We start from the raw sequence: 25591 nt of genomic DNA, 5'->3' as shown, positions 1-25591 counted from the left end.
TCGAATGAAATCTTCTTCTCCCTAGGCGCTTCAGTCAGCCGCATGAAAGAGTCGTTCTCGGCTCTTTTCTCTCAGAACGGGCCATGAAATTCAGTCTCCATGGAGTGATGACAATTCCACCACTTCTTTGTTCGCAATTACTCTTTTCTCTCAGTTTTTTCAGCTGAGAGAGAGAGAGAGAGAGAAAAAGTGTGGCTGCTACCTCACAGGAAGAAATCGTACCTCTCTTTATCTGAGATGCTTTCCCTGGGTTGCTATCAAGCAGACAAACCGCCACTTGAAATTACTTAGCATCTAATTTTCTTCCTCTTTTTTTCTTTTTTCTAACCCGTCGGTGTAAATGAAAACACTTCCCTGTTGACACGTTTGTAACGTGCTGCTTTTTATTAACACGGGAGAGAAATGTGGTAATGAACTGTGAACACACTTTTTCTCTCATTTCCAGCCAAGGTACGTAGTACTGTCTCAAGTTCTTCCTGTTCTCGTCAAACGCTAACTATCATTCCCCCCACACACAATTGCATTACCTTTTGTGTTTTGTCGTCTTTAAACATTTAAATCTGCTTAACATCCTCTTTTGTTTATCCTGAGCAGTTTGCCAATAATGAAATGAACCCTCATTTGTTTTTCCCATCGTTACAATCTGTTTATGCTGGAATCCCTGAACCACTATTTCCCAAACATAAACTAACTGTGATTTCCTCCAAACAGAACACTGTTCTGGTTTCTTTATAGTAACTGGAACGTGTCATTAGAGATACGTTGTAGATCCACAAACACCTCCTACGCTGAATCCCGCCCCTCTGTTCTGACACGAGCTTGGAGTTGTAGGAGTTTGGCTCATCAAAACAAAGTACTGTATTGGCAACTCTTCTAAAAATAAAACACTTCATATTTGCAATTATGTAGTCGAGTTTTCATGCCAATGAAAACAGTTGTTAAAATTAGTGGATGTAAATACTGTAACTCGCGTAGCCTACAGGGGTCATAATAAAACTTTGAATATATCGCTTAGGGCCTACATTTTAGAGCATAATACAGTTTGTATGTACATGATCTGACTTGTACAACCGAGAACTTTAAATAGAAATGAATGCTTTTATTTAGCAAGGATGCATTAAATTGATCCAAAGTGACATTAAAGACATTTATAGTGTTACAAAATATATCTTTTTTTCATCAAAGAAATATTCCATAAAAACATGAAATGTTTCATGAGCAGCAAATCAGCACATTAGAATGATTTCTAAAGGATCATGACACTGCTTCAAATTCAGCTTTGACATCACAATAAATTACTGTTTAAAATATATTAAAATAGAAAAGTTATTTTAAATTGTAGTACTGTTTCACAATATTACTGTTTCCACTGTATTTTTTATCATAACTACAGTGTTGGTGAGCATTAAAGACCTTTGAACGGTAGTGTATTTATTTTTCCGCTTTTAAAATATTTCGTTTTTCAAATTCTCTAGTACGATGGTTTATGAAAAAGACACCACTTTTATGGTAGGCTATATTTTAATTCCTATTGAATTTCTCTTTTCTTGTTCCACGGAACTAAAAGAAAACCGGTTACCACTTGCTCATGCGTGCTTGATACAACATTAGGGTGAGTTAATGTCATCAGAATGCTATGTGTTTATGTTAAGTTAGCAGTCCTTATCCTTCAAGATGACAATGTTTCTGAGTTTTGTCATCTGTATTGTATGGCCTAATCTACAGGCGTGACAAACCCAAATGAGCCAAGGCTTCAATTACACAGTGTGAAAAAAAGGCTGGTTAGAAGCAGAGGAAGGAACAACGCGTATTCCCCCGCTCGGTTGATGAGAGAACCTGCCGCTGGCTCACCGCCTCCTCTCTGTATTCATCCATCTCTCCGTCCCTCCACACTTCTTCCCTCCCTTGGCTTGATGGGACAGCTGTAATTAGGGAGGGGTGACTAAAACAGAGGCATTCTTGGTCTGTGTTCACAAGAGGGAATGATCATAGTATTTAGGAGATGCGCCCAACTACAGGGTAGAGCAACATGTCTTGCGCGCACACACACAAACACACACACACACAATCTCAAACATGCATGCTCTTACACGTTGTTAATCTGACATTTTCAACAGTTAATTGTGTAACACTTTACAACATTACTTAATGCAATACAGTGTAGATAATTGTTAGTTAACATTAGCTCAGGACTATTAAATAATATAATAGTGACAACTCTTGATTTCTATAATATTATTAAATGTTGAACTTTCAAACTTGAAAACATGTTTCAAAGTGCTAGTTAAAAAAAAAAAAACTTTATCTTCTCCATGTAAACTACAAAAAAAGTTAATTTGTGAAAACGGTGATGTAATGCACATTAAATCTCCAGTCTATAGGAGCATAGTTTTTCATTACAAAATGACACCGCCAACTACTGTAGCATAATAGAGCATGGATTGCTTTGACAATGTTGTAGTATGTGAAAAAGGAAAACCATTTCCGTTTTTTAGTGCATTGTTGTTGTGTAAATGTACCCTTAGTATGGGTATAGTATATGGATATGATGCAAACAAATTGTCACAAAACTACTGGGATAGTTTTAGAAATGTTTTCGACTAAAATAAAAGTTCAATACAGTCATGGCAATACTCACAATGTTGCTTGATTTTATATAGTAGCAACAGTATCAAAAGTAGATTTTCAGTAGCCTATCCAGTATTTATTGTCCTAAATCTAATATTTAGTATATTATAGATTTAGACATTTCTAAAGTCTAATTTACATAGAAAGGTAGACATCTACATATTTTTCTCTATAAAAGAATGACAGTGACACAGAGCAATTTTATTGCACTTAGCCTAAGTTGTATTGCATGTGAATAGGTTTTTGTATTTAAAAAATTTTTGCACTAAAATGCTGAACTGAAAAGTGATGGGCATTTAGTGAATTCGCACCACGCAATTCTCTTTTAATCCATATCTTGAGTAAGAAATCATCCACAGTTTGGGCAGGCCATTTATTAGCATGCTGAGAGTCCTGCCCTAGTTAAAGTGCTGCGATTCATCATTACCTGTCAGTGCTGTCAGAATGTGGGCTGGAGCAGCAGAGGGAGCGTGGATACCGTAGGGAGGTGGGTTTTAGAGCTCTGGGTTTCCATACACAGGGGCTGCTTGGTTTGAATGCTTGTGGGTTGTGGGTTTAGCATAGTTACTTTGCCCTTGTCCACCTTCATCCAAATTTTCAGTGCAGATGAATAAAGGCTGCAGGTGCAATTTAGGATAAAGTCCCTGGAGACTCCACTCATGCTCCTGAGATCATCTCTTAACCACAGTTTTCTCTTGGGAGACTTTTTCCTGCAATTAGTGTACTCCAAATCTGCTCATTGACAAGTAGCCAAATGAGAATATGTTGGTCTCTTCCTTCATGCTGGAAAATTCGCTGTAGTGGCGTCATGCTGCAATCAGTTTTTATTCTTAAAATCGTATCTACTTTTTTAATAATACATCTGAAATGACGTTGGTTAATTCCAGATGGATGAAATCAGTTTCCACTCTAATTTTTATCTAATTGAATACCTGGTTTCACTCTGAAATATGTCAGTGAAATGGGCTGTGAACGCTGAATCGTGCTGATTTTATTCATCCATTTATTTATTTATTGGTTGGTAGGATAAGATGCAAGCCTATAGAAATGCATATCAGCATATGTGTGCTGATTTCTAGGACTCCAACTCTTCCTATCCCTTTCTCTCAGAATTCCCACTGACAAACACTTTAGTTTTCCCTCTGTGGTTGAAAGCAACACATTTAAAGTACTGTGCAACCAGAAGGAAGTAAGTCTCTATGTAGCAATTGCATTCCACATTTGGTTTGCTGTAAATCATTTTCAGTTATTATATCCATGAATGTTAAACAAGGCTCAAGTAATTACAGCTGTTATAAGATTAGGGATATCCTGTGAAAGAAATATGGACTTAAAAAACATTAATGTGGTTTACTTGATAGAGATTGGGTAAGCACATCTTGTGACTGCTCTCTCGGAGAAGTGCATCTGTAGACACTAACATGAAGTATTCATGATATGATATCGTTCTGTTTATTTGTGCGTGCTGCAGATTTGTCGTCTGCCACTTTAAATGTTTGAGCTCTTAAAGCAGAATGGATTCTGATTGGCTGTCAATTGTGTTTTTATGGTTTATCTATCAGCTGGGAAAAAAGTGATTCCAATGATATAGTTTCTCTGAGTCATTATGGTTACAGTTGTAAATTTAGATCGACCTTTAGAACTGTATCTTTATTGTTATCATTACAGTTATAGTATTTAGTGTAAATGGGCCCTTAGACTTTTTTTTGTGTTATATTGAATTACAATTTGGAATGCGTAAAGATTGGTCAAGCACACAATCATATCACCAATGTAATGAGATGCATCTCTTCAGAATTATCTTATTTGCCAGATAAAGTAATTCCAGAATTAGATTAATCTGTCAGGCATATTTGTAATTTATGAAAGGCCATTTCTTGTTAATGCTCATTTCATCAAAATTCTCTTACTCGTTTAATTTCTGAGAAAAGTCACAGGATAAATTAATAAACATTTGTCTATTTATTCAGCCATAGCGTGCAGGCAGGGTAGCGCTGGCCTGACCTGCTGCAGTATATGCTCTGCTATTCAAACGCGATGTTGTTTTAAGCATGTTTGGCGCTCTCAGTGTCGATGACCACCCAGAAACCAGATGGCTCGCAAACGTCTCGTCAATGGGCAGCGTCAACACATACCCATGTTCTCCTATCCCCTCAACATCAGCGAAACTATCCCACTGATGTCGGTGGATGCGGGGCGAATATGGGTTCTTCCAAGCCCTGTCGATCTCTGTATGCAGATCGGGAAGGAATAGAAGGCTCACCTGAGCTGCTGGTTTATGGCCGGAGACACAAAGATCGTCTAGTCTACTGCAAGCCGAAAAGATGAATGTCATGTTTGCAGGGCGCCCTTTTGTACTTCCGGGTGGCACGATGATAACATCATGAGCTGTCGCCGGTCAATAGGATTACGTGATTCGATAGCAGTTTCAGACACCTGTCACGCCTGAGGCATTCCCCGAAGCATTCTAGGACACATTGCGAGTTCCCTTCGAAAAGGGAACTGATCGGCTACATTTACATGCATCCAAATAATCCATTAGTAATTGGATTGACTGCTCATTCAGTATCAAACTGAAAAGCCTTTATGTAAACACCTTTATCGACCCAAACTCGATCCGAATTCAATTTCGGATTGGAAAGGGTGGTTTATTCCTTTTCTAATCCGATTGAAAGGGCATGTAAACACTTAATCGGATTGAAAACCAAAACTGGAAAAGAAAGTGGCCTAATGATACTTGGAGCAAGCTCCAGTTGTTGTTAAATAAAATGTCATGAATTGACTATTGGAGTATTCTAAACTACTACCAGTCATCGTTTGTGAAGTAGAATAGAACCACATCACAGACAAAAACAATGTGGGCTTGGGAAGGGGTGTTTAAATCAAGGAAAATAAGCAATGTACCGTAGGATAATAATATGTGCAAACAGGTGGATATGTGTATATTCATGCAGTGTGTGCATGACAAAAACTTAATTCAGTTTTGAAGCTTGTATACATAAACGCACACATCAACCTGATATTTTGATTCACAGCACTCAAATAAATACCAAGTAGTATATATTTTTTTAGATTCTGGGGTATTTCATCACCATGTGTTTCTTGTTAATCAAATAACACTTTTTATCGGTTTAAACATGTGGGAGCTGTTGAGGTGTCACATTTTATCAGGTGTTTTTACACAGCGGAGTAATTCGCTGATTCTTTCTTCAAGTAATTCTTTTGGTGTCTTTTACAGTGGCCTGGAGGTTAAGTGTAGTCTACTTTAGATTTATGTCTTCTTGTAGGCAGACTTCATTTCCACTTAATCACTCTATCACTCGCCCTGACACACAGCTCTATAAAACGCATGCTTACTTTCCATTAATTAAATGCTACTCTTAAATTGACTGCTCTAGTATATATGATACTTTTAAAGGAACATGAGAGGGAGAGAGAGGGGCCACTGCAGCTACTGCAGAGCGCTAAAGCCGTCCTCAGGAGAGTAAAGCCAGGTGTCCGTCACAGCAAGGTCACTTTGGTTGATTTTTACTATGCCAGTTACTGCTGCCCATACTTTCCTGAAATGGAAGAGCTTGTTAATAATGTTCAGGGAGATGTCTGTAGGACACATCAGCAATAGTAGGGTGATGAGGGCTAAAGCTAGGAGAACAGGATATGAAGAATGATGCTATATTTACTCTGATTTGCATTCAAAAATAAACAAACAAACATGAACAATTGATTTATTTTCTGTTCTTTATTTAATCATGGAGTGACACACACTCACCTAAAGCATTATAAGGAACACCTGTTCAATTTCTCATTAATGCAGTTATCTAATCAACCAATCATATCACTGCATGAAAAGTGGGATTTTCGTCAGTAAGCGGCACTGTAGATTGTCGTGGAAGATCAGGTTTACGACTGTACACGGCAGTTTGCAGGCGACACCGAAAACTGCCGTGAATTGTCAGAAATTGACGTGGGCCTTGCTTGGCAGTTGTCCCCCCCAAGACCCCCCTTCCCTTAACTCCAGGGGAGGCTTTAACATGTAAATGAACATGCTGTGAGCTATACAAATGCAAATCAGGGTAGCAGGAGTTTTAACCCATGTGACATTTAAAAGGTATTAACTTCCTTCTAAGAAAATCTCTTAGATAGATCAGGCTCAGTATAGCCTAATTGTAAAATCTTAAACTTAAGCTTGAATTTATATATTTGATGAAAGTATTCTAGATTATTTATTGTGTGTCATTTGCAATCAGTCCCCGTGAATTCAGTGCGACTCGCAATTTTGACCAATCACCGCAACTTTGACCAATCATTGCGGTCTCCTGCTAATAAGCGGCGTCATACATCAGCAAACTTTATATATCATATATCATTGCCTGTCAAACTTAACGTGTTAACGCAAATTAATTTTAACGGCACTACACATATATATATATATATATATATATATATATATATATATATATATATATATATATATATGTGTGTGTATGTGTGTGTGTGTGTATATATATATATATATATATATATATATATATATATATATATATGTATATATATATATATATATATATATATATATATATATATATATATATATATATATATATATATATATATATATATATATATATATATATATATATATATATACATACAGGGGTTGACATTAACTTGCTCACCGGCCACCGTGGCTAGTGGTTTTCCAAAGTTACTAGCCACTCAGCATTTTCACTGGCCACAATTTTGCTGTTTGGAAATTACATTGTATATGTTTAAAGTTGATTTTGGCATATATAAATTACTTGATTTTGAATCATTTTACTTTATTTAGAAGATTTAAAACCCTTTCAAACTTTCAAATGCAGAATGACCCCCCAAATCTTGTATATCAGCTGGGATGTGCAGGTGGGCAAGGGGTGGGCAATATAATAGATTATAATAGAATATAATAGGCTAATATGAGAAAGGTAATATGACAGGCTATGAGTTATTTTAGTTAGGATATATATATATATATATATAATTTAAAAAATACCCTTAGCAAATTACAAAAACAATAGTTATTAAAAATAAAATGAAAATTCCGATACTAATACTACACAATGTAATTTATTGAATGTAATTGTCATTGGATACGACTTTCATCGAAAAGAATGTAACAAAATGTAGGCGTGGTCTGTGTTGTGAAATGAAACCACATTAAAAATTCCCTTAAACTGCGTTTGAAACATACAGCAAAGCAGCGACAGAGGAAAACACAGAGCCTGATATTATGCAAACATTTACCAATAATGTGGAAAGCGTTTTAAATCTGTTCAGTGGAAAATCCGCTGTGACGAATCTGTCCTCGTCTAACATCTGCTGTAAATCCAGGTAAAACTAGCTGCGTGCACGCGCCCGTCCCCAGATAACATGATCCCCAGTTGATCCGTAACACCGGCGGGAAGAAACAGCTGAATGCAATCAGTGGGCTATCTCGTCAGCTTGCTCAGTTTGCTGCCGATTTTAACGAGCAGTTAACTTTAGTAATCTCCAGGTTGCTGTCCATAGACGATAGGTTGTTTGCTTTGGAGTCGAAAAACTGTGTGGAAGATACTAACTTTAAGAAGAGAAGACGAGTGCCTAAGAGAAGACCAGTCCTAAGATTGCGGTAAGACTGTTATCTAAGCTAAAGTAACCTAAAGTAAAGCTTTTTAAGTAGCACAAGCTGAAATTAGCCTTGTTTTATAAAAGTGTTTTCTTTTTCTGGTCATTTTACAGGAAGCAGCACGCCGTCTTCACAACTTCGTCATAACACTCATTTAATTGTTTTCCAGCTGCATGTAAGACATAGAGACAGTACGCAGGAGGTACAAACATCCAGTTCTTGCATCGCACGCAGAAGCTGTGAAGAGTTCAGCTCGGAGTCGATTGAGAAGAAAGAGGGTAAGATTTATTAGATTAGATCCGTTTTTGGTCAGTGTGACTATTTTTCAGGTGCATTTTACGCAGTACATCGCGCAATACTGATTGTCTTTATTGTTTGTTTTTACAGCTGCTACAAGCAAGAAAGAGTGTGTTAGCTGAGGATGAGGTGGGCCTTTGGAAGTGCGCTACCATAGACCTGATGTCTGATGAGGAAGACGGCATCGTTCGCGCGGTGTCTGGATGGACTGTTCGACCAGCCAGGAGCTCGCCGAGCTCTGTGCCACGCTGCAATCGAGATTAGAGGCGATTCCAAAGAACAGGGCAACGCACGACAGACGTCTGAAAAATGGACTTAAAACAGACAGAATGGCGCTAGTTACCTACAGCTCTGAAGCGGAAAACAGAGACTTCATGGTGCTGTAGGATTTTGGGCTTCTCGTGAGCTTCCTATTGTTGTGTGGGCAGATTTCAAACGTTTTGCATTTGGTTTTGTGTTTGTTCTAATAAAGCTCTTTCTTTGAATAAACTGCACGTCCCTGGCATATTTTCCTTTCCTCAATAAATGAATGTCCTTGATGGTTATAATAGCGTAGTCCATAGGATAACAATGACATGAATATAAAACATAATAGCATATCACATGAATATGAATATATACAATTAAAAAATAATATGCAAATCATAATTTTATATATATGTGTGTAAAATTATTATAATTTGGGGGTTTAAATTTATTAATTTATTACCCAGGTTGACCAATAGTAACAGATCTGCCAACCAATCACGAGTGATATTTCTTGTTTCAATGTAGTAGTTTCAACCAATACTGAGTGAGGAAATTCAAGCCATTCCGGCAAGGCGCCGCCCAGAGCTGCTATTCATATGCTAATTAGAGCCATTAGCGCCGGCGCCAGCAGCCTCCGCGAGCTCCACATACGTCATGGTTCGTTTCCGTCAATATGTGGCACAGACGAACGCGACGTTCACAGGCTGTAAACTGACGTTAATTGTCGAAAATCAGGGAGATTTCCGGCCGTTTACGGGGACGAAAATCCCACTTTTCATGCAGTGTATGGCAGTTGCTTCAATGCATTTTGGGGTGTGATCCTGGTCAAGAAAATCTCCTGAACTCCAAACTGAATGTCAGAATGGGAAATAAAGGTGATTTAAGCAATCTTGAGTGTGGCATGTTTGTTGGTGCCAGACCTGGCGGTCTGAGTATTTCACAATCTGCTCAGTTACTGGGATTTTCACACATAACTATTTCTAGGGTTTAGAAAGAATGGTGTGAAAAGGGAAAAACATTCAGTATGCGGCAGTCCTGTGGGTGAAAATGCCTTGTTGATGCTAGAGGTCAGAGGAGAATGGGCCAACTGATTCAAGCTGATAGAAGAGCAACTTTGACTGAAATAACCACTCGTTACAACCGAGGTATGCAGCACATCATTTGTGAAGCCAAAACATGCCCAACCTTGAGGCAGATGGGCTACAACAGCAGAAGAGCCCACCTGGTACCACTCATCTCCACTAAAAATAGGAAAAAGAAGCTACAGTTTGCACAAGCTCACCAAAATTGGACAGTTGAAGACTGGAATAATGTTGCCTGGTGTGATGAGTCTCGATTTCTGTTGAGACATTCAGATGGTAGAGTCAGAATTTGGTGTAAACAGGATGAGAACATGGATCCATCATGCCTTGTTACCACTGTGCAGGTTGGTGGTGGTGGTGTAATGGTGTGGAGGGTGTTTTCTTGGCACACTTTAGGTCTCTTAGTGCCAATTGGGCATCGTTTAAATGCCATGGCCTACCTGGGCATTGTTTCTGACCATGTCAATCTCTTTATGACCACCATGTATCCATCCTCTGATGGCTACTTCCAGCAGGATAATGCACCATGTCCACCATGTCACACAGCTTGAATAATTTCAGATTGGTTTCTTGAACATGACAATGAGTTCACTGTACTAAAATGGCCCACACAGTCACCAGATCTCAACCCAATAGAGCATCTTTGGGATGTGGTGGAACGGGAGCCTTGATTCCTGGATGTGCATCCCACAAATCTCCATCAACTGCAAGATGCTATCGTATCAATATGGGCCAACATTTCTAAAGAATGCTTTCAGCACCTTGTTGAATCAATGCCACGTAGAATTAAGGTAGTTCTGAAGGTGAAAGGGGGACAAACACAGTATTAGTATGGTGTTCCTAATAATCCTTTAGGTGAGTGTATATGATGCACACCCATCCCATTTTACTTCCATAATATGACATTTCCAGGTGAAATATGATATTCAACTTGTAGAGTATGTCATGAGTGTATCTATTAGGATTAGATAAGATTGGGGCAAGTCATTAAATTTTTACTATTAAATTTTTTTATAATGTGTTTGAAAGTGTCTTTTCAGGGAAAAGCTGAATTTTCAGCCTCATTACTCCAATCTTCAGTCAAATGATCCTTCAAAAATCATTCTAATATTCTGATTTGACGTTCAAGAAACATTTCTTATTATGAATGTATATTTATCTATTAATATATTTCTATATATAGTTCTCATAATATTGTGTGTGTGTGTGTGTGTGTGTGTGTGTGTGTGTGTGTGTGTGTGTGTGTGTGTGTGTGTGTTACACACCTCGGACATAACAGACCACTGACATTCATTATGAATAATACCTATTAACTCTTCATCATTGCACCTGTTATTGGGTGGGATATATTAGGCAGCAAGCAAACCTCAAAGTTGATGTGTTAGAAGCTGGAAAAATGGGCAAGTGTAAGGATTTGAGCGAGTTTGACGAGGCAGGTTCTGACAGAAAAGTGTCAGAATACAAAATGCATCGCAGTTTGTTGCTTATGGAACTGCATAGCCACAGACCAGTCAGGGTGCCCATGCTGACCCCTGTTCACCACTGAATGCTCCAACAGTGGACACGTGATCATCAGAACTGGACCACGGAGCAATGTAAGAAGGTGGCCTTGTCTGATGAATCACATTTTCTTTTGCATTATGTGGATGGCCAGGTGTTTCACTTACCTTGAGAACTCATGGCACCAAGATGCACTATGGGAAGAAAGCAAGCAGGCGAAGGCAGTGTGATGCTTTGGGCAATGTTCAGCTGGAAACATTGTCTTCTGCCATTCATGTGGATGTTACTTTGAGACGTACCACCTACCACGTACACCCTTGCAGACCATGTACACCCTTTCATGGAAACAGTATTCTCTGGTGGCTGTGGCCTTCCAGCAGGATAATGTGCCCTACCACAAAGCAAAAAGGGTTCAGGAATGGTTTAAGCACAATGACTAGTTTGAGGTGTTGACTTGGCATCCAAATTCCCCAGATCTCAATCCAATCGGATCTGTGGGATGTGCTGAACAAACAAGTCTGATCCATGAAAGTACGAATGAGGACTGTTGATGTTATTTAGGATTGTATGGAATTTTTTGGTAGAACACATTCGGGAACGTTAAAGTCCTCACTCAGTTCTTTGATCAGTACTTTGTTGAATGCCACTGTTGCCCAGGATGTGATAAGTGGATGGAATAAGAGTAATGTAAATAACATTTTATTATTAGAACTAGCCAGCACTTTGACTCCCAGTGCAGTTGTTACTTCATTAAGATTCTTTAAATGCCCTCTGCTTCAGTTCTAATGTTCCGTTTAGAATTTGATCTAGGATTTGGTGTCGTCTCTCTCCGCCCTGGGCGCCGTGCCTGGTTTTACTGCTTGGGTTTACAGCATTCATTATGCACACTTAACAGCTGTTGTAACTCTCTGCGGCAGCAGCGTGCATGTGTGTGTGTGTGTGTGTTGGGTTAGGTGTGAAGGGATTGGCTGCTGGCCCGGAGAGCAGGATCACACCGTTGACCTTTCGCTATAGACATGAAAGATGATCGTTCTTTCGCTTGCGGGATGGGTTTCATATTTTCACCTGGCACTTAATTCTGTTCTCATCTCATCCCGGCTGCCTTCCTCCCTCTTTATCACGTTTGCCTTGTTCAATCCATCAAGACCCCAGTGAGATTGGAGAGGAGAGATCACTATCATATTTCTGAGTTTGCCATTCTAACATTATAATGATTCCTGGCTGGAATAGTTGAGTACAGGAACTAGTGCACATGACACACAACGTTGGATTAAAAAAAAATAATAAAAAAAAAACAGTTCTTCAGAATAGGTAGCTGTTGACTATTCACCAGGCATGTTAGTGTAAAAAATATGAGTTGACTCAAGTGCTAATTCTCTTTCTTTCTCATGCTCCGTTTACAAAACCATTAGTATTTAACGCTTGGTTTGTTTACATAAGACGCTATCAATGAGTAGTATGTATTTTTTTAAGAGCATTATGTTGTGCATCAGTGTACTATTACAAACTGGATATTGGCATTAAATAAATAGGGTTGTCAGTCAATTACAATTTTGAAATACTCTTAATTCATTGCAGTGACAATAAATCTATTTTGTCAGCAAGAGTTTTTGCATATTTAGAAAATAATTCTGTTATATAGAGAGAGTGACATTTCGTTGTATGGTTGTATTTTCTTAAGTTATATTATATTAATTGATTATATTATATTAAATTAAATTAAAAAATTTGTTCCATTATTAAATATATTGCTTATTCGTAACTTCATAACTTCTGACTTTTTACTATATAGATATTTTCATAGGTGGCAGCATGTATTGGTATGTTTCATGACAATATAATGTTTTAATTGATATGATAATGTTTATAAAGGACACATAGTTTATCTTTGCATACCATTTGATGGTTTGCAAAGTACAACATGGGTAATGAGACCAAAGCAAAGATAAAAATACAATACATTTTATGCAAACATTATTGTACACACTTACAAATATATTTCTATTTGTAAACTACTTACAAAGATAATATATACATGTGAATGAATAGCTGTGTACAATGCACATTAAAAACCTCCAATACCAATACTTTTCCATTTAATTTTAAGTTTTCCGTTTTATTCCCATGGCTTTCCATGAGTTATGAAATGTACAGTTTGTTAATATTAAGAAAACACTAAGTTTCAAAATGTAGAAAAATGGAAAATAATAAAAATGTAAAAGTAATAGTAAAGTCAGATTTTTAATATAGTGTACATTGTAAATATTTCCTCAGCTTAAAAATTGCTCTTTAAAATGTAATGCAAGCCATAGAGTAACACGACTGTTCATATTTACATGTCATGACCCATGTTGTGTCTAATAGTTCACTTGCTGTGAAGTCAAGACTTTGTTGTCTGCGGGCTGAAATTTTTCCAACGCTTGAGTTTCCCCCTCATTTGTAACTTTTGTCTGCTGAGGAAGTCCAAAAACACATCCTTGATTCCTAATAAGCAATATGTTTAGAGTGGAATTCATCATATTTTCTTTTAGTTATTTTCTCATTATATCTTGTAATGCCATCTGAGACTTTTACCGTAATTCAGCAACATATCTCAAGTACAGCTCAATACCCAAGAGTAGAAACAAAGTATTTCTTGAGGGAAAGCAAATTTATGAGAGTGGTAAATGTGGAGTCGTGTGGGAATAGGGATTCTCATATTTTATGTATGGATGAGCCCTATGTGGTTAAAATGACATGTGGACTGTTGGATTTCTCTTGGTTTATTTTGTGTTGGAACTGAAGACATGAAATATTACCAAAGGAGTTATTACGCTCCTTTAGTCTTGGCTTTTTCCCAATATTTACACAACCTCTATTCTCTGTGAGGCTTGTATGGCTTCTGCTCCACTTGAGATGGAGAGATTTGTGGTTTGAAACTCCAAGGAACACATCTGCCAGCATTTTAGAGTTTTCCACCATATCATTACATTAAGGCTGCTGGCATGGTGCAGCAGTAAACTGAGGTTGTGTTTTATAAATATTGACGTGAGGGTACTTCTAAGGGCTGTTTTAAGAGTGTTTTGGCTGAGCTTTTATCATGGTCACATTTGCAACTTAAGCCACTGTGTGAAGTTTTGATAACCTCGTTTCAATAGACTCCACACAGAGCAGTCAGTTTTACGGAAAAAGGAACCAGAAATCACACACATCAGCACTGGTCGGGGTTTTGTGCCATTTAAATGTGCCATTACAAATGTAATGTAAACCGTATGCAGAATTGCTTTTTGAATGTAAGGAGGTGGAACTAAATGAATATAAATAAAATAATATAAAAAATAATATACTGTTATCTAAAACTAGAATAGAGCTAGCTTTGACTTGCAAAGAGCCTTAAACATTTTTAAAAACCTTAAATTTGAAGGTATATCTGCAAAATATATCCTTAAGTCCAAGTTCTAAATAAAACTGCTCCATTGTTAATGTACTGAGCAGTTTGAAACACTGCCAGTGGGACAAGGAAATACATTTGCCAAGGAAATGTTTGTCTTGTCTCCGAACTCGGAACAGGTTTTGCGAGAAACAATAGTTTTGATAGGGAATGCAAAATGTTTGCAAGGGATCTTATTGCAAAAGTTTTGAAAAATATTTTTTCCACCACCATGTCTCTTTAAAGGGATACTCCACCGCTTTTTCATATTAAACTATGTTATTCCCTTAACTACGACGAGTTGACACATACTTCTCTCGAGTGTGTGCACTTAATCACTCTGACACGCGGTGATATTCTGATAGCATTTAGCTTAGCCCACTAAGCCCAGTTCATTCACTATGGTACCAAACAGAGATCAAGTTCAGCACACCCAAACAGCTCCACGTTTCCCCTATTTAAATACAGTTACACGAATAGCTGAACGACTATGTATGGTGACACAAAATAAAACATGGCGCTTTTCTAAGCAGTTTTAAAGGGATAACTGTAATGTACGGTGGAATAGCACTTCTGAGAGTACTTCGACTTTGCGCAGTAAAAATCCCGGCTGAAAAATACTCCCTTAAATCTCCCCCTCGCCCTCTCATTTCCGTCAATAGGAGGTGAGGATTTTTCAGCCATGACTTTTTACTGCGCCGAGTCGAAGTAATCTCAGAAGTGCTATTCCGCCATACATTATAGTTTTCCTTTTTAACCCGCTTAGAAAAGCACCACGTTTTATTTTGTGTCACCATACTTGGTCGTTCAACTATTTGTGTAAGTGTATTTAAATAGCGTAAATGTGGAGGCGTTTGGTCGCGTCTAACTTGATCTCTGTTTGGTACCATAGTGAATGAACTGGGCTTAGTGGGCTAAGCTAAATGCTATCATATCGTCACCATGCGTCAGAGAGATTAAGTGCACGCACTGAGGCGAGAGAGGTATCCGTTAAATCATCTCTGTTAAGGGAATAACATAGTTTAATATGAGAAAGTGGTGGAGTATCCCTTTAAGGCCTTTGTGGGGTTTTTTCTGTGTTTTTGATAATGTAAGTGTAGCCTTGTGAGCATAAAAAGCATACAAAATCTTGTGGACTCCAAACTTTTGAATGTTATTGTGTATGTGGCTTTCCATCCATTTATATGGTTTCTTGCTGAGAATTTCATTCATTTGTGGCAAAAAAAAATATTTCTCGTCACTTCATAAAATTAAGGTTTAACCACTCTGGGACTATTTTAACGATCCTACCTTTCTGGGCCTTGAAAGTGGAAATTACTTTGCTGTCTATGGAGGGGTCATTGAGTGCTCAGAAAATCTGAAATATCTCCATTTGTGTTCTGAAGATGAATGAAGGTATTACGGGTTTTAAAGTAATTTATGACAGAATTTTCATTTTTGGGTGAACTAATCTTTTAACCACAAATTATTGGTCAGGAAATTAGCACAATTTGAACAAATGCACTGCCTGCAAATCTATTGCCGTCTCAAAAAAAAAAAAAAAACTCCATAAAAGACTGTATTTAGTTTTTGCCAGAATATAATAATAATAATAATAATAAAGCGTTCGATTTATATAGCGCTTTTTCTAGGCACTCAAAGCGCTTTACATTGAAGGGGGGGAATCTCCTCAACCACCACCAATGTGCAGCATCCACCTGGACGATGCGACGGCAGCCATTTTGCGCCAGAACGCTCACCACACACCAGCTGATTGGTGGAGAGGAGACCGAGTGATGAAGCCAATCAGGATATGGGGATTATTAGGAGGCCATGATGGACAGGGGCCAGTGGGCAAATTTGGCCAGGATGCCGGGGTTACACCCCTACTCTTTTTCCGAAAGACATCCTGGGATTTTTAATGACCACAGAGAGTCAGGACCTCGGTTTAACGTCTCATCCGAAGGACGGTGCTCTTTGTCAGTACAGTGTCCCCATCACAATACTGGGGTGTTAGGACCCACACAGACCACAGGGTGAGCACCCCCTGCTGGCCTCACTAACACCTCTACCAGCAGCAACCTGGTTTTTCCCAATTGGTCTCCCATCCAGGTACTGACCAGGCTCAGCCCTGCTTAGCTTCAGTGGGAAACCAGTCTTGGGCTACAGGGTGATATGGCTGCTGGTTAAGTTACACAACTTAATATGGGAAGTTGTGTGTAGAGTGATGAGTCACAATGAAACACAAGTTGCATAGAAGTTCTGCTGAGAAATATAATAATAAATGCATCTCTGTCACAGTGAAGCATGGAGGAAGTATGTCATTTTGTGGGGAGCTTTTTTAGCTGCTGGTATTGGTGAGCTACTTCACTTTAAATGTCATTTAATGCTTTGGAGTACAGGAGAATACTGCAGAAGGACTTGCTTTCTACAAATGAAAAGTTGTTATATAAAGAGGAATGATCAGATGCTATTTTTTTTTTTTTAGACGATGCTCCTGCAAACCACTTTCTACTCATGTTTTTGCCTGATTAGTCCATATTTGAACCCTATAATGATCTTACCTTAAACTCATATGAATTTTCAACTCCTCATGGACCGTTTGAAGCCATTAACATTGAGCTGGAACAACACTTGACACTTCTTCCTGTAAAAAGGTGCCTGCAAGTTTGGAAAGGATATTCTGTTACACTATATCGGCTACATTAACTCGTACTAATTTCCTAAACAGTGATTTGTGATTAAAATAGTTAAGATCATTAAAAGACCAATAAATGTGTTGCCATTTTTGGCTTGGCCATTTTAGGCAGGAAAAATAAACAAAGTCAGATAGTTATGACCCTGTGCTAAATGTTGATCAAGCGAACTTGTGCCCTAATCCTCTTTTCTTTTTTTTCTTCTTTTTTTTGAAGATAATTAAAGTGGTTTTGGTGGTGTAGTGTTTTTTTTTATACTGTCTCAAAGGGTTAACCCTCAAGACCCAGAGCTCTTTCTCGCTGCTTCTCTGCGTACGCTCTTGAGGTTCTGTGAAGAGCCCACTCAAGGCCTCTTCTGTAGCTCCAGATGTTTTGTGTAGCTATTTATTTAGCTTGTAAACAGGCCGCCGAAAGCTTCCCCCATAATGATGGAGAGGGAAACCGCAATTACATTGTTGCAGGGCCTTGCAGCTCTACAAAACAGAGCTGGCTGTTGAATGAGACTCTGTGCTGGGGGGAAAACAGGTTGTTATCGCTTTAGAGGGAGTGGGTTGCCAGATTGAAATGCAAATCTTAACATTTTGCAATTCATTTGGGGGCAAAGCAATAACGGCAACTACAAAAACAAGAAGGGGCTCGTGTTAGGAGAAAAGGGATGAAATAAGGTTATGCTTTCTCGTTTTCTTTTTTTGGTTACTGCAATTTCTCACTTTATTTAATTTTGTCATATTAAGAGGTTTTGTATGAAAACATTGATGATTTGCAGAGCCTAGGACCTTAGATCCCAGCAATAGACATTACAGTGTGCTTAGCATAGCATGGATATTATTGCACTCTCTCATTGATTTATGTTCATCACTATTATAGATCATATAGATAAAAACACTTTTTCAACACCCTATTTAGCTAGACATGTTTAGCTAATCTATAAACTTGTTTCCTGAATATAATCACGTTTATAGAGCAGTAGTTTTTCAATCCTAGTCATGGGCACCAATTTTTGGATGAATTTCTCATTTTGTAGTTATTACACTACAGGTATTTATGAACAACAGCAGAACTGATATCTTTCTGACCTTATTTTTATGTTATTTACAGGGATAGTTCACCCTAAAATAAAAATTGTCATCATTTACTCACCCTGACCTATACATTTAATTTCTTCTGTTGAACACAAAAGAATACATTTTGATGAATGTTGGTTGACGGTAGCCATTGCCTTCCATAGTAGTAAGAAATAAAAAATAAAAATAAACTATAGAAGTCTATGGCAACTGACAACTGTCTGGCTACCAACATTCTTCAAAATATGTTCTACTTAAGAAAATGTACCGGCCATAAATAGGCCTTTTTTACCAGCCATGAAACATCTAGATGAATCCCCTTATTCAAGTTACAAAAGTTATTCATTAAATAGCAGGGAGTGATTTTTCTTTGTCTTTTGTTGTTTGATTAAGATTAAAACAGACAGCAACAGGAATATTAGGCTATTGTAAATGTAAGAGCTAATGCATGGATCCAATATACTGATACACATGCACTTTATTTATGTTTTAAATGTTTATGTTCACTTAAGGCATAAATGACCATATTTTCAAGGATACTTTAAGGTGTCAAGGTGTCTGTTCAAGCGCAAGAAGACGTGAAAGAGACTCAATTCAGTGCACGTGCTTCACGTGTGCACATAAAACTTCCCACACAGTGTGTGAGAAACAAATTTGAGTTCTTCATGTGCTTTCCTGGTGATTTTGCACTTGCCCTTCATCGTTCCGAGAGTTGCTCACATTTTTCCACGTTTGTTCATGAAAATGTTCTCAAAAAATGGCATTATTAGAATTCAAGACTTTGGTGTCTGTGGGTTGAAATTGTTCCAACGCTTGAGTTTCCCCCTCATTTGTAACTTTTGTCTGCTGAGGAAGTCCAAAAACACATCCTTGATTCCTAATAAGCAATATGTTTAGAGTGGAATTGGCGACTGACACATTTCACCGATTTTTTTATTTTTTTACCTGTGCTTTGCTGACCCCAAACTTTTGAACAAAATTAATACCATGGGATTTTATCTTTAACAAAACAGCTTATAAATAATTTATAAAAAAATTAAAAAAAAAATTTTTATGTTTGTGATTAGGAGTTGGGTGATAAAAAAGTACACAATGTCACAATTGTCATGAGTTATTTAAGCACATTTGCTTCTTTGTTTGATCAATAAATAGAGTTGTGAAAGATCTCTGTCTATCATTCAGGGTTGTGAAATATTACACATTTATGAGAGTCGTTTAATACACATTCAAACATGCTAGTTGTGCAACAGCCCTTTATGTTTATATTTCCACAGGTTTGTATTTGCCTTAAGTCCCATACCTTTTTTTAGACAAAATGTTCTATTGTTCTTGATCAAATTCTGCTTGTTTAATAACAGTCTTTGATCTGGTCCACAATACTCAGCAGTAGAGTAGACTGTTATTTTCCAAGGTATTACTTTATTTTTATAGTTTAGAGCACATCAGCTAACAGATCATTTGAGATTTAAGAATGTTTTACTGGATCAATGATGAAGACCTTTCATCTCTATTGACTTGTTTTATGACGTTCTTTACACGATCACTTCAGTACCATTCAATGCAGTGTTTTTTTAACTCCGAGCAATGTTCTTGGAGATTTTCCGATTGTTCCCTTTGGTGATGTCTTCAAAGTAAACATCATCCGCATGACTCAAGATAACCTCAGACTTGAACAGATTAACACTGCTCGACAGCAGTAACTACCCTCCCTCGCTGTGCGCGTGTCGGTTTAGGAGGAGATTACTTTGATATTTAATGTCGGCTTGCCACTTGCATTGACCTTTTAGTGTAGCACATTCTGAGGGCGTTGTAATTAGCACTGGTCAGAGAGAGTGAACCAGAGAAAGGCGAGACAGACGGGCCAGGAGGCATGTTCGGCTGAACACGTAGAAGGCGTGCTCTGTGTGAGACCGTGGCCGCCCGCTGGGCGTCACAGCCCTTTTCACTTCCCATCTGCAATTATTTCTGTCTCCACCACAGAACGGTCTGACCGCTTGACAAGTCAATTAATTCTTAATGGGCCCTCCATCTGGCTCAGTTCAGTCGGAGGTCTGTAGCCTCTCAGCACAGGGACGGAGCTTAATGCTAATGACTGATGAGATTTTGTCAGGTAAAATCACCACTGGTGCTAACTGTGACCACACAGGTGTAGTTATGATTTACCACAAATTAACGATCTAGAAACTTCATTGTATAATGCACAGCGTCATAAATCTTTAAAAAATAAATAAATAAAAAACAAATAAAAAAAACGAAAGAGTATATTATGAGTATATTATTTTGTTTCTTAGAAGACGTATCTTTTATAATTCTTATAGAAATATTACATTGATTTAATATCACAGTTTTAATGGTACTAGGATATTCCAATGAATTAATAAATACATAAATAGGATAATCAGATAATATATGGTTATTTTAAATATACCATGATACTGAAATGCATGTGCCACAATACATGGTACTCTCTGTACTCATGGTTTTTCAATTAACCCTATAGTAGTAGTGTGTTAGATCGTCAAAATACCATGGTATATATTTTGCATGTTATATTTTCATAATATTTTCTATCTGACATCATAACTGTGGCATAGTACTTCCTCTACTTTTTTTAAAGGGATATATCATAGAATACTTTTAAATATACCATGGTATGAAAAATAATGTACCCTGTTATTCGTCCACTGCTACCAATGGTCCAAAATATCATGTTAGTTTCAGCAATGTAAACACAATTTCAGTAGCATGGAATTTGTCTAAGTGCATTTGTATTGGCGTCTGATGATTATACTATTTTTAAGGGACAAACCATAGTACAGAGAATAACTACCCTTTGTGAGACTACATTAGTACTTTAGTAGTACCATGGTACTGTCATGATATCAGATGTTCAAATACTACAGTACTTTGATATACTTTTAATATACCATGGTATTGAAAGTCATTTCATGTTTATATATGTCCAAACTACCAACATGATACCTATGGTACTTTTTGTACTCCAGACATAAACACATAGTGTAATTGTTTAATAGCTTAAATGTGAACCTCTAATTCTTATGGCAGTTCCTCTTGCGCACACACACATACACACACACAGAGCAGTGCATGGCTAATCCATTTCATTATAAATATTTATGTTGCTAATTACTCCAAGTACATTATTAATAGCTCTGAAATTTTCCTCAAATAGGATATAATTAGGCAAGGAAATTAGTCAAAAGCTAATAAATCTGGAAGTTGAAAAGGCATTTTTAAGCATAGCTCATTTCAGCTCCCGATTGCAAACCCTGCAAGTTCTTGTTTTCTTGCCTCACGTGCATTTTCATAAAGACATATCTCACTCGTTCATGACTAATAAATACAGACCCTGACAGTGTGGAACTATCAAATATTAGCTCACATTCCATTAGCATGTATTAGCACAATATGCAAGCTTTAATTAGGGACTGCTGTGCTGTGTGTTTGCTTTCCTTCCGTATTTACTGTTAGGATTTGCAAGCCCTGCAAAGTGTATGTAATACACCAAAAAGTATGTAAATTAAAAGAATAATGCAAATAGGAATGGAATTAATGCATAGAGTGTGATTCGTTCACAGTGGGTTTTCATTTTCCCGTCATGCATTGTTGTGATAACCTACAGGTTCAAATCAATCTGCTGTGTTGTAATATCCCTTTCCCTTCGTGGGTTTGTATTTTACTCAGATTTTCACAAAAATATTAAGCAGCATACTTGTTTCCACATTGATGATGATGATAATTAATAATAATAATAATAATAATAATAATAATAATAATAATAATAATAATAATAATAATAATAGTAGTAGTAGTAGTAATAAATGTTACCTGAGCAAAAAATCTACATGTTAGAATGATTTCTGAAGTATCATGTGACTTGTAAGGATGCTGCAAATTTGCAACAAACTAATTTGCATCACACCAATAAATTACATTTTAAAATTATATTTGGTATTATATTACTGTAATCATATTTTTTTGTAATAGTACTGTTTTAAATGTATTTTTATGCAAATAATGCAGCTTTGTTGAGCATAAGAGACTTTCAAAAAACAAAACATATCGACCACCAGCTTTTCTGTGGTTGTATATTTTTTTAAATATGTCAATGTAAACAATTTACACTGCCTAGTATTTCATAGTACGGTATATTCTTGTATTCCATTCTGAACCTAGCCTTTGTCCCTTTGTGTATTGCTCTTATTTCCTGTCCCCTGCTGTACAGCACTTACTGCAACTGGGTTGTCAGTCTAACGGTTTCCATTAATGAACCAGACAACAGGCCATTAGGCTCCAGGAGTTTAATTGCTCGTTAATTGGCTAATTAGTGCTCTGCTTTGTTTTTCACTCTCTCTTGACTTCTGTTATTTGCTTTTAATATCCCAACATCATCTTACATTATCCACCTTCCGCACTTGTTTTTAGAGATGCTTGGCTGGAGGAGGTTATGAATCCATGTAAGATAATGTGCATCTGTTCTTAAGCACTGGGAGTTAAATGTGACCTCATCGTCGTCTCCCTCTCTCTGCTTCTTAGTGTATTTCCAATCTTGCTCAAACACACGTGCTAGTAATCCCAAAGGACTTGGCTATGTTCAGTATAGCATAATATCAGGATAACTACTAGTATACACAGATCAGGCCATTAAGACCACTGACAAGTGAAGTAAATAACACTGATCATCTCTTCATCCCAGAACCTTTTAGTAGGTGGGACATTTTGCCCTCAAAGTTGATTTGTTGGTGTCACGTTTGCCAGTTTCACATTAGGTGCATCTTTTTTGCTTTATTTGCCAAAAGTAAAGATTTTTTTACAAAAAATTTAATACAATTTTGTATTAAGATAAGGCATAAGGTCACGTGACAACAATGTAGCTGTTGGTTGCATAATGCTAATTGTTTGACTGTTTCAATAGTAGATACTAGTATGTACACTATATACTTCAGTATTCAGTTAGTAGTATGCTATTATTTCTTTCTGAACAGTCTCATCCAAACGTTATTAATGATTCCTATGTAAAGGACCATTACAATCAGTTCTCCAAATGCAATTCTCAAAATAATTTAAATTGCTTTAAAAGTCGCTTTAAAATTAAAGTTACAAACTAAAATAATGTCTCCACTGGATTGGTAAGTTGGCTTTAAAGTAAGTTTAGAATTACCCATTTTTCAACACCTACACTTTAAACCTTCAAAGCTCCTACTTTGGAACTTCTGAATGCAATATGCCTCTTGAATTGCTGATTTAGGAGAGTGTGACTTGAGCTAGAACTAAACTGTACTGGAATGTAGATGTCCAGGAGCTGAAATCAGTTCCTCTGATGTTGGCATAGCGAAAATGGAATGTTCTACATATAACATTACTAGTAAAATTTTACAGCGTGATCATTATCCCAAATTTTATGAGCAGCATTTTAAAATGTATCAGCGTTTGATGGAAGGACATTCTAGGCTTTACAAGTTTGGCTTCACATGGCAGACACATGGATATAAATGAAAAACGAGAACGAAACTCAAACTAGCCAACAGTAAGTAGGACCTGGTTCATTAAGACTGTACTGCATGCACTGCAAAAAGTGTTTTTCTTCCTCAGTATTTTTGACTTGCTTTCCAATACAAATATATTCTTTATACATTTCAGTGATTTATGCTTAAAGTGTAACTGCATTTTTGTATCCCAGCATCCCTGCCCACAGTCTATCAATAGAGGGTTATTAACAAAACAGCTATTGTAAGAGTAAGTTTATCACTGAAATTATGTAGTAGTTTGTCAACTGTTTAAACAGCATTATGGGTAAAAATGTAACATAATGGCTGCAGCTTTTGCTTCAGGAGGTTGGGTGGAAATGAGGACGGGTTATTTCCCCTCAGTATGGCCTAAGACATTGACTGTGTCCGAAATCGTCCCTGAGACCCATATTCACTATTTCCTAAATTAGTCCTAATATCACTTTAGGGGGGGAATGAAAATGAGTGAGCGATTTCGGACACTGAATGTGCTGGAAGGGCATGCAAGCTGTTTAATATTTTTTTGTTTATTTATTTAAAACTTAGCAAACTGGTGGCTCCAACAGTAAAGTAAAAACTTTCTTGAACTCTGTCATGAAAACTATGCATAAACGTTTATTTAACAATTTTTATATTAATTAAAAAGAAATGTATATATGTGTGATATAACGCTGTAGCCACATTGGACCAGTGGTTTGGAAAAGAATGGATGGATAATTCATAGTATTTTGCCAGTTTGAAATGTAACTACAAACACAGAGTTTTTTTCCCGATCTTCTGCAATTTCTCAATTTTTACGATTCTTTGCAGCCTTTCCAATTCACTGAAAACCAAAAGTAACACTGCCGCTAAACCTATTATTATACCCAGGAACAATACAAGTCGACACCATTATGGGTTAAAAGTTTGCTAAGAAGCATTTTCTACTTGAGCAATTCAGTATTTGACTCTGGTTAGCGTATCCATAGTGATTGGCCTTGGGCGGCAATGCCCAGTGCATTATGGGTGTTGAAGTTATCCTACCTATTTAGTAAAAGGGAAGACAACAGCTATTTTTTCCTCAGTTTTCTCAAGTCAGGTAGCACCATTATTTTCTGCCTTTTTATTGTACAGTGTTTTTTTTATTTTTTTTTATTTTTTTTATTATTATTATTATTATTCTTTATTGAATGCCCATTTTGCCATACATATATTGTTTTTCTTCAATGCATGTTCTTTTTCAATGATGTTTATAAATGTTATCATAAGGACAGCAGAGCTTAACAGATCTGTACTGTATGAGATTCACTGCTGGCATCCCGCCTACAAAGACACTACAATGCATAGACTGCCATAGCATTGGTAATGTTGCCATAGAAACACATAGCAAGCCTAAGGTTTATATTACTCATCTTGTCGTGCAGTCAGGAATTAATTTACATTTCTGTCTTTGTACATGTAGACATGGGATTGAAAGAAAGGTTGAGGTTGCGATGCATTCACTGTTGTTTTGGTGCTCCTGCAATTTATTTGACT

General features: G+C 37.1%; 1 protein-coding gene and 1 long non-coding RNA gene across 12 annotated transcripts in view; both read left to right on the top strand.

Moving 5' to 3' along the window:
• Positions 1–25591, top strand: part of fbrsl1 (fibrosin-like 1) — a 372630-nt gene that overhangs the window by 181408 nt on the left and 165631 nt on the right. The gene's annotated exons all lie outside the window — the stretch shown is intronic.
• On the top strand, positions 7861–8991 carry LOC137071402 (uncharacterized). Of its 2 annotated transcripts, none has more exons than XR_010904422.1 (3): positions 7861–8275; positions 8386–8550; positions 8660–8991. It is a non-coding gene; the product is annotated as an uncharacterized lncRNA (long non-coding RNA). The 2 variants fall into 2 exon arrangements; XR_010904423.1 differs by having other exon boundaries at positions 7865–8275; positions 8442–8550.

Source organism: Pseudorasbora parva, chromosome 3 (genome assembly GCF_024679245.1).
Source record: "Pseudorasbora parva isolate DD20220531a chromosome 3, ASM2467924v1, whole genome shotgun sequence".
Taxonomy (NCBI): domain Eukaryota; kingdom Metazoa; phylum Chordata; class Actinopteri; order Cypriniformes; family Gobionidae; genus Pseudorasbora; species Pseudorasbora parva.
Note: the sequence above shows the minus strand (reverse complement) of the source record. Positions and strands in the feature narration are given on the sequence as shown.